The following is a 9709-nucleotide window of genomic DNA, read 5'->3' on the forward strand; positions in this document are numbered from 1 at the left end:
TTTGGGAGAGACACACATGAATTGGAATTTATTAGACTACTCTATGTGCTTCACTTATATCTTTTGAGTTGGATAAGTTTTGCTCTAGTGCTTCGCTTATATCTTTTAGAGCACGTCGGTGGTTCTATTTTATAGAAATAATTGATCTCTAATGCCTCACTTATATCATTTTGAGAGTCCTTTAGAACAACATGGTAATTCACTTTGGTTATAAATTTTAAATGCTAAGAGAAGTTGGATGCTTGATAGATTGTTTTGAGATATAAAGGTGGTAATATTAGAGGTGTGATAGTTGAGTAATTGTGAAATTGATGAATACTTGTGTTGAAGTTGGCAAGTCCCGTAGCATGCACGTATGGTAAATTTTGTGTGACAAATTTGAAGCATGGGGTGTTCTTTGATTGCTTTCCTTATGAGTGGCGGTCGGGGACGAGCGATGGTCTTTTCCTACCAATCTATCCCCCTAGGAGCATGCGCGTAGTGCTTGGTTTTGATGACTTGTAGATTTTTGCAATAAGTATGTGAGTTCTTTATGACTAATGTTGAGTCCATGGATTATACACACTCTCACCCTTCCATCATTGCTAGTCTCTTCGGTACCATGCATTGCCCTTTCTCACCTTGAGAGTTGGTGCAAACTTCGCTGGTGCATCCAAACCCTGTGATATGATACGCTCTAGCACACATAAGCCTCCTTATATCTTCCTCAAAACAGACACCATACGTACCTATTATGGAATTTCCATAGCCATTCCAAGATATATTGCCATGCAACTTTCTACCATTCCATTTATTATGACACGCATCATCATTGTCATATTGCTTTGCATGATCATGTAGTTTACATCGTATTTGTGGCAAAGCCACCATGCTCAATTTTTCATACATGTCACTCTTGATTCATCGCAATCCCGGTACACTGCTGGAGGCATTCACATAGAGTCATATTTTGTTCTAAGTATCGAGTTGTAATTCTTGAGTTGTAAGTAAATAAAAGTGTGATGATCATCATTAGAGCATTGTCGCATGTGAGGAAAGTATGATGGAGACTATGATTCCCCCACAAGTTGGGATGAGACTCCAGACGAAAAAAAGAGGCCATAAAAAATAAAAAGAAAAGAAGGCCCACACAAAAAAAACAAAAAATGAGAGAAAAAGAGAGAAGGGACAATGTTACTATCCTTTTTCCACACTTGTGCTTCAAAGTAGCACCATGATCTTCATGATAGAGAGTCTCTTATTTTGTCACTTTCATATACTAGTGGGAATTTTCATTATAGAACTTGGCTTGTATATTCCAATGACGGGCTTCCTCAAATGCCCTAGGTCTTCGTGAGCAAGCAAGCTGGATGCACACCCACTTAGTTTCTTTGATGAGCTTTCATTTATTTATAGCTCTAGTGCATCCGTTGCATGGCAATCCCTACTCCTTGCATTGACATTAGTCGGTGGGCATCTCCATAGCCCATTGATTAGCCGCGTCAATGTGAGACTTTCTCCCTTTTGTCTTCTCACACAACCTCAATCATCATATTCTATTCACCCATAGTGATATGTCCATGGCTCGCGCTCATATATAGCGTAAAAGTTGAAAAAGTTTGAAAAGGCTAAGTATGAAACAATTTCTTGGCTTGTCATCGGGGTTGTGCATGATGGGAGCATTTTGTGTGACGAAAATGAAGCATAGCCAAACTATATGACTTTGTAGGGATAAGTTTTCTTTGGCTATGGTATTTTGATAAGACATAATTGCTTGATTAGCATACTTGGAGTATTACTATTTTTATGTCAATAACAAACCTTTATCTTGAATCTTTCGGATCTGAACATTCATGCCTCAATAGAGAAAAATACATTGAAGAACATGCTAGAAAGCATTCCACATCAAAAATTCTGTTTTTATCATTTACCAACTCAAGGACGAGCAGGAATTAAGCTTGGGGATGCTTGATACGTCTCCAACATATCTATAATTTTTTATTCTTCCATGCTATTATATTATCTATTTTGGATGTTAATGGGCTTTATTTTACACTTTTATATTATTTTTGGGACTAACCTATTAACCCAAGGCCCAGTGCAAATTGCTGTTTTTTGCCTGTTTCAGTGTTTCGTAGAAAAGGAATATCAAACGGAGTACAAACGGAATGAAACCTTCAGGAGCGTGATTTTTGGAACAAACGTGATCCAGTGGACTTGGAGTGGACGTGAAGAAACGGACAAGGTGTCCACGAGGCAGGGGGCGCGCCCTCCCCCCTCGTGGGCCCCTCGTGGCTCAACCGACCTACTTCTTCCTCCTATTTATGTTTATACCCCCAAAACAGCCGGGAGCACCACAAAACCCTATTTCCACCGCCGCAACCTTCTGTACCCAAGAGATCCCATCTTGAGGCCTTTTTCGGAGCTCCGCCGGAGGGGGCATTGATCACGGAGGGCCTCTACTTCAACTCCATGGCCCCTCCGATGATGTGTGAGTAGTTTACTTCAGACCTTCGGGTCCATAGCTATTAGCTAGAGGGCTTACTCTCTCTCTTTGGATCTCAATACAAAGTTCTCCTCGATCTTCCTGGAGATCTATTCGATGTAACTCTTTTTGCGGTGTGTTTGTCGAGATCCGATGAATTGTGGGTTTATGATCAAGTCTATCTATGAACAATATTTGATTCTTCTCTGGAATCTTTTATGCATGATTGGTTATCTTTGCAAGTCTCTTCGAATTATCAGTTTGGTTAGGCCTACTAGATTGATCTTTCTTGCAATGGGAGAAGTGCTTGGCTTTGGGTTCAATCTTGCGGTGCTCGATCCCAGTGACAGAAAGGGAAACGACACGTATTGTATTGTTGCCATCGAGGATAAAAAGATGGGGTTTAGATCATATTGCTTGAGTTTATCCCTCTACATCATGTTATCTTACCTAAGGCATTACTCTGTTCTTATGAACTTAATACTCTAGATGCATGCTGGATAGCGGTCGATGTGTGGAGTAATAGTAGTAGATGCAGGCAGGAGTCGGTCTACTTGTCGCGGACGTGATGCCTATATACATAATCATGCCGAGATATTCTCATAATTATTCACTTCTCTATCAATTGCTTGACAGTAATTTGTTCACCCACCGTAATACTTATGCTATCTTGAGAGAAGCCACTAGTGAAACCTATGGCCCCCGGGTCTATTTTCCATCATATAAGTTTCCAATCTATTTATTTTGCAATCTTTACTTTCAATCTATATTATAAAAATACCAAAAATATTTATCTTACCATTATTATCTCTATCAGATCTCACTCTCGTAAGTGACCGTGAAGGGATTGACAACCCCTTTATCGTGTTGGTTGCGAGGTTCTTATTTGTTTGTGTAGGTACGAGGGACTTGCGTGTGGCCTCCTACCCCTTTATGGAACTTCTTTTGATGATTGCTTAAGCAACCTTGATCGAGTTTTGCAGAGATGTGAAGAAACTAATCTTGTCTTGAATTGGGAGAAGTGTTACTTTATGGTTAACGAAGGTATTGTCTTGGGGCATAAAATTTCTGAAAGAGGTATTGAAGTTGATAAAGCTAAGGTTGATGCTATTGAAAAGATGTCGTGTCCTAAGGACATTAAAGGTATAAGAAGTTTCCTTGGTCATGCTGGTTTTTATAGGAGGTTCATTAAGTACTTCTCTAAAATTTCTAGGCCTCTGACTAATCTCTTACAAAAAGATGTTCCTTTTGTCTTTGATGATGATTGTGTAGAAGCATTTGAAATACTTAAGAAAGCCTTGATTTATGCACCTATTGTTCAGCCACCTGATTGGAATTTACCATTTGAAATTATGTGTGATGCTAGTGATTATGCTGTAGGGGCTGTTTTAGGACAAAGGGTTGATAAGAAATTAAATGTTATCCAATATGCTAGTAAAACTCTAGACAGTGCCCAAAGAAATTATGCTACTACTGAAAAGGAATTTTTAGCAGTTGTATTTGCTTGTGATAAGTTCAGACCTTATATAGTTGATTCTAAAGTAACTGTTCACACTGATCATGTTGCTATTAAATATCTTATGGAAAAGAAAGATGATAAACCTAGACTTATTAGATGGGTTCTCTTGCTTCAAGAATTTGATTTGCATATTATTGATAGAAAGGGAGGTGAGAACCCCGTTGCAGACAACTTGTCTAGGTTAGAGAATGTTCTTGATGACCCACTTCCTATTGATGATAGCTTTCCTGATGAACAATTCACTGTCATAAATGCTTCTCGTACTGCTCCATGGTATGCGGATTATGCTAATTATATTGTTGCTAAATTTATACCACCTAGTTTCACATACCAACAAAAGAAAAAGTTCTTCTATGATTTAAGACATTACTTTTGGGATGACCCACACCTTTATAAAAAGGGGTAGATGGTGTTATTAGACGTTGTGTACCTGAGCATGAACAGGAACAGATCCTACGCAAGTGTCACTCCGAGGCTTATGGAGGACACCATGCTGGAGATAGAACTGCACACAAGGTATTGCAATCCGGTTTTTATTGGCCTACTCTCTTTAAAGATGCCCGTAAGTTTGTCTTGTCTTGTGATGAATGTCAAAGAATTGGTAATATTAGTAGACGTCAAGAAATACCTATGAATTATTCACTTGTTATTAAACCATTTGATGTTTGGGGCTTTGATTATATGGGACTGTTTCCTTCCTCTAATGGGTATACACATATTTTAGTTGTTGTTGATTACGTTACTAAGTGGGTAGAAGCTATTCCAACTAGTAGTGCTGATCATAACACCTCTATTAAGATGCTTAAAGATGTTATTTTTCTGAGGTTTGGAATCCCTAGATACTTAGTGACTGATGGTGGTTCACATTTTATTCATGGTGCTTTTCGTAAAATGCTTGCTAAGTATGATGTTAATCATAGAATTGCATCTCCGTATCACCCACAATCTAGTGGTCAAGTAGAATTGAGTAATAGAGAGCTTAAATTAATTTTGCAAAAGACTATTAATAGATCTAGAAAGAATTGGTCCAAGAAACTTGATGATGCATTATGGGTTTATAGAACTGCATATAAAAATCCTATGGGTATGTCTTCGTATAAGATGGTTTATGGAAAAGCATGTCACTTACCTCTCAAACTAGAACATAAGGCATATTGGGCCATTAAAGAGCTCAATAATAATTTCAAACTTGCCGATGAGAAGAGGCTTTTTGACATTAGCTCACTGGATGAATGGAGAACCTAGGCCTATGAGAATGCCAAACTGTTTAAAGAAAAAGTTAAAAGATGGCATGATAAAAGGATACCAAAATGCGAGTTTAATGTAGGTGATTATGTATTATTATACAACTCTCGTTTAAGATTTTTTGCAGGAAAACTCGTCTCCAAATGGGAAGGTCCTTATGTCATCGAGGAGGTCTATCGTTCCGGTGCCATAAAAATCAAAAACTTCGAAGGCACAAATCCGAGGGTGGTGAACGGTCAAAGAATCAAACATTATATCTCAGGTAATCCTATAAATATTGAAACTAATGTTATTGAAACCATAACCCCGGAGGAATAAATAAAGGACACTTGCCAGAATGTTTTAGACTCCGAAAAGGAATAGGTATGAGGTACGGTAAGTAAACCGACTCCAAAACAAGTCTAATAGCAATTTTTCTCCGTTTTGGAATATTTCAGAAAATAGGAAAATAAGAAGCAGTTTGGGAAGGACACGAGGCATCCACGAGGGTGGAGGGCGCGTCCTACCCCCCTGGGCGCGCCCCCTGCCTCGTGGGCACCTCGTGTGCTCTCCGTACTCCGTTTTCTTGCACGATACTTCTTTTGGTCGGTAAAAAAATCATTATATAGTTTCCCGAAGGTTTTGACCACCGTATCACGCAAATATCTTCTGTCTTTGTTTCGAGCTATTTTTCTGACAGATCTAGATCGCCATGGCGTCTTCAAGTGCCCCCACGGACACGTTCTTTGAGAAGGTCATCAACCCCTACCTCGCGGTGGTGCTGCAACACCCTCAAACCATTGAGATGCGTGAGGGGTTGCTGCACATCCGCGATGTTGAGGGATTAAGGAAAACCGGAAGCGTGGAGACAAGACTCGAAGCAATGGCGCAACAAGTTTTCAAGTGTCAGAAGATGGTGGGACGTGGACTCGACACCAATCACATAATGATCACGGAGTTCACCAACACAACCAAGCAAGATGCCAGGAACATCGGGGAGACCATCTTCAAGCTTCAAGAGAAAATCGAGCATCTCCAAGTCCAGATCTATGACCTGCAAAACCAAAATTGTGAGTATGAATATAGATTCAAGAGGATGAGTTTGGCTGCAGATTCGAGGATCCCGGAGACTCGATCATCCTTCTATGATGGTGAGCTTATGCCTTGAAAGATGTACGACAAGCCTACATTATCAACAACTCCATCATCACTACCTCCGAGGAAGGAGACATAAACACATGGGTATGGGCACTCCCCTTGGCAACTGCCAAGCTTGGGGGAGTGCCCCGGTATCGTATTGTATCACCATCACACTTTTATTTTTACCATTTTTCTTAGTTCGATCCTTTTGTTAATATCTTGATCTAGTAGAATAAAGTTTTAGTATGATCTAGTTTTAAGTTTTGCTTTATGATCCTTCTATGTAATCGAGTCCGTGAGCTATATATAACAAAGATTAGTGTTGAGTTAAGGGCTTGATTATCTTGCTATGATTTTGAGGGAATAAAAATAAAAGAGAAGAGAAAGAATAAAAAAAATTAAAGAGATCATATGGATCTTATGAAAAGTAATGACTTTACATATAAAAAGTATGATGAATAAAAGTTGTTGAGAGTTGACAAACATGGTTTTGGAGCCTCACCCCACTACGCACCGAGGGAGCCCCGCCTCCCCGCGCCACTCGTCGTGCCTCACGACTGCCTCACACCTCCTCTCCGCCATGGCCAGCACCTCTGGATTCTGGCTAGCCATGGCCTCCCCGAGACGCGCCACCGATGGATCCAGCCATCCATGGCCTCCCTGCGCCGCGCCGCTGGTGGATCCAGCCATCCACGACCTCCCTTGATGCGCCCTGCCGGATCTGGCCATCCCGAGCGCCCCTGGACCTTCCCGTGCAAGATCAGGCAACCGATTCCGCTCACCCCTCTCCTCGCCTCACCTCCTTCCCACCGTGCCGCACCTCTCCGACTACCAACCGCCGGCCTCGAGCGTCCACTTCTGCCCCCTGGATATTCTGCTTGCCGGCGTTGCCCCGGCCGATCTAGACAGTTGGGTGGGGTTGGGGTGTCCGGGCGTCCAGACGATGAGTTCCCGCCGGTGAGCTAGACGTCCTCCTTCCTCTTCTACCTCCCATCCTCGTGGGAGCAGCGCGGCGTGTGCCTGTGCAGTGCAGTGCCCCCCGACGGGCAGTGCAGCATGCTTGTTGGAGAGGCTCACTTTACTGTTGTCTGTTCACTTGCGGAGACCAGAGGTGATTCATTGATACGCATCCCTCCCCCGGTTTCATTTATATGCTTGATCCATTCGTGCGTGCGTACAGCTTAGGTGTTTGCTGAATTGCTGCTTCCTTGCCGGTTCTTGTTCATTGACCACTGCAAATTAAATACATGCTAGCGAGGACTAACCCGTGTCTAGTCTTTTTGACTGGATCGCATCCATATGCCCAGGTCCAATGCGCCCTGCTATAGCCACATTTCTAAATATATCTGTCGACAAAGATGCTATTGTTTATTTTATTTTTTCTAATGTTTTCCAGAAAAACTGATAAGTGAATTGGGTGCAGTGCTGTTCAGAAGCTTCCGTTGAGTATATTTTCCAGTGTGTTGATGCAGTTCGTTGAGGGTGAGGTCTCCGGCATGGGTCGTGCAGTGCGGTGCACACGTTCGTGCAGTCCGGTGGCGGTGCCGATGTAAGAAGTGCGGTGAGCTCCTTGCCGTGATCCTTGTCGTGGGCTCCTCAATGGCGGTGGAGTGGACGGATTATGGGTCCAGGTTGGCAATGGCTCCGGTTGCCCAGGGCGAGGGTGCCCTCTTTGTAGCTCACTGAAGTTTATTTTTCAGCTCGCTGAAAGTTTGTTTTGTAGCTCGCTTGCTGGTATAGTGCTTGGGCAACGCCTCCGTGTAGTTCAAGCAATCGCGTGCGTGCAATGCGGCGAGTGCGTGCGGTTCGGCGGTGCAAAGTATTTGCATTCTCGCTATGTTAATGCGTGCGGTTTAGTGCATTTTATAAGGGCGACTGCTACAAATCATCTGGCTAGGAAATCAATCGGGTCAAGCGCCGTTATAGGTGCTGCTGTTTGTGGTTTTTGTGTGCGTCTATCGAATGTATCTGGTTGGGATAAGATGTATTTTGTATAAAAAATATTTTTTAAGAAGTTCATCTCAAAAAGCATTAAAATGGGTCACTTTTCAAGAGAAAAAAATGGATGGATGCAGCCCACTTCGAGGAGTCTTGTGGTTCACTACATTTAGAAAAAACACGATGGTGGATAAAAAAACAAAAAACAAGCAAAAAACCGTGTGGTTCACTCGCCTTGTCCTAGCGGTTCACATGCCTCGTCCTCGAAGTACGGAAGAGTTTCTAAACTTAAAAAGAAAACATAAAATGTGTGTGGTTCATTTTGCAGTGCATTTCGTCCTTGGATGTGGCTCACTTTTGAGAGTGATGTTGTTCACTTACCCCCAACATGAAAATGTAAAAAAATTAGCGAAACAACAAGATGGTAATGCGGTACACTTTGATATATATTGCGGCTCACTTGCCCTTGTCTTTGCAGTCCACTCTCGTTCATAAAAGAAAGTTGAAAAAAGACAACAAAAACTCGTATGAGAAAAATAACGTCCTACAAAAGAAATTATGCAGCTCGCTTGCCCGTCCGATGCAGTGCGGTTTTCATTCTAAAGCAGTGCGGTCGTCTGTGTGATGTTGTTCACCCCGTAAGTGGCAAAAAATTGTTATGTAAGCAAAAAAAATCATGTGGTTCACTTCTTGATAGTGTTGTGGTTCGTTTGCACCCGATGTGAAGTGCACTCTACTTTCTCGTCCTTGAAAAAAAATTACGTTTGAATACGTGCAATTCTCTTACCCGTCTGATGAAGTGCGGTTTTTCGTCCGATGCAGTGCGGTTTTCAATCGAATGAAGTACCCACGTCGATTTGGGTGTCGCGAAAAACAGTGTCCGCATTTCGGTAAATTTGAAATTCCTCTTAAACCGTAAATAATTAGAGAGAGTGTTCTACATGAAAAAGTTACGCCTCGTCGATATCTTTCCAACGCCGTATCGTTTGAATCATTCCGACCACTGGTTTGTAAAAATTTCGCGAAAAACGGCCGTTACCATTCATCGTCCACCGCACGATTTTCAAAATTAACTTAAAACTGTAAGGTAAGTCAAAACCATTTCTACATATGAAAGTTGCGCCTTGTCCATTGCTTTCCAACGACATATTACACGCCTCGTTTCGACAAACGGTTAAAAAACTAGAGAGAAAACAATACCGAAAATTTGATTTTTTTTGAAAAACAGAATTCCGCGATTTAGTAAATTTAAAACTGCTCTTAAACCGTAACGAATTAGAGAAAGAAATAGATATGAAAAAGATGCGCCTCGACGATATCTATCCAACGATGTATCATTTGCTTTATTCCGACGAGCGGTTTAGAAAAAAAATACGAAAAAACGCTCGCTGCCACTCGTTGTGGGCCGCACCATTTTCAAAACT

General features: G+C 41.7%; 1 long non-coding RNA gene across 1 annotated transcript; it reads left to right on the top strand.

The window, feature by feature from the left end:
* The first annotated feature begins 5686 nt into the window (after positions 1-5686).
* LOC125549037 (uncharacterized) lies at positions 5687-8366 on the top strand. The gene is made up of 2 exons (XR_007301223.2): positions 5687-7458; positions 7771-8366. It is a non-coding gene; the product is annotated as an uncharacterized LOC125549037 (long non-coding RNA).
* The last annotated feature ends 1343 nt before the right edge of the window (positions 8367-9709 follow it).

This window comes from Triticum urartu, chromosome 3A (genome assembly GCF_056163025.1).
Source record: "Triticum urartu cultivar PI428250 chromosome 3A, HENAU_Tu73, whole genome shotgun sequence".
NCBI lineage: Eukaryota > Viridiplantae > Streptophyta > Magnoliopsida > Poales > Poaceae > Triticum > Triticum urartu.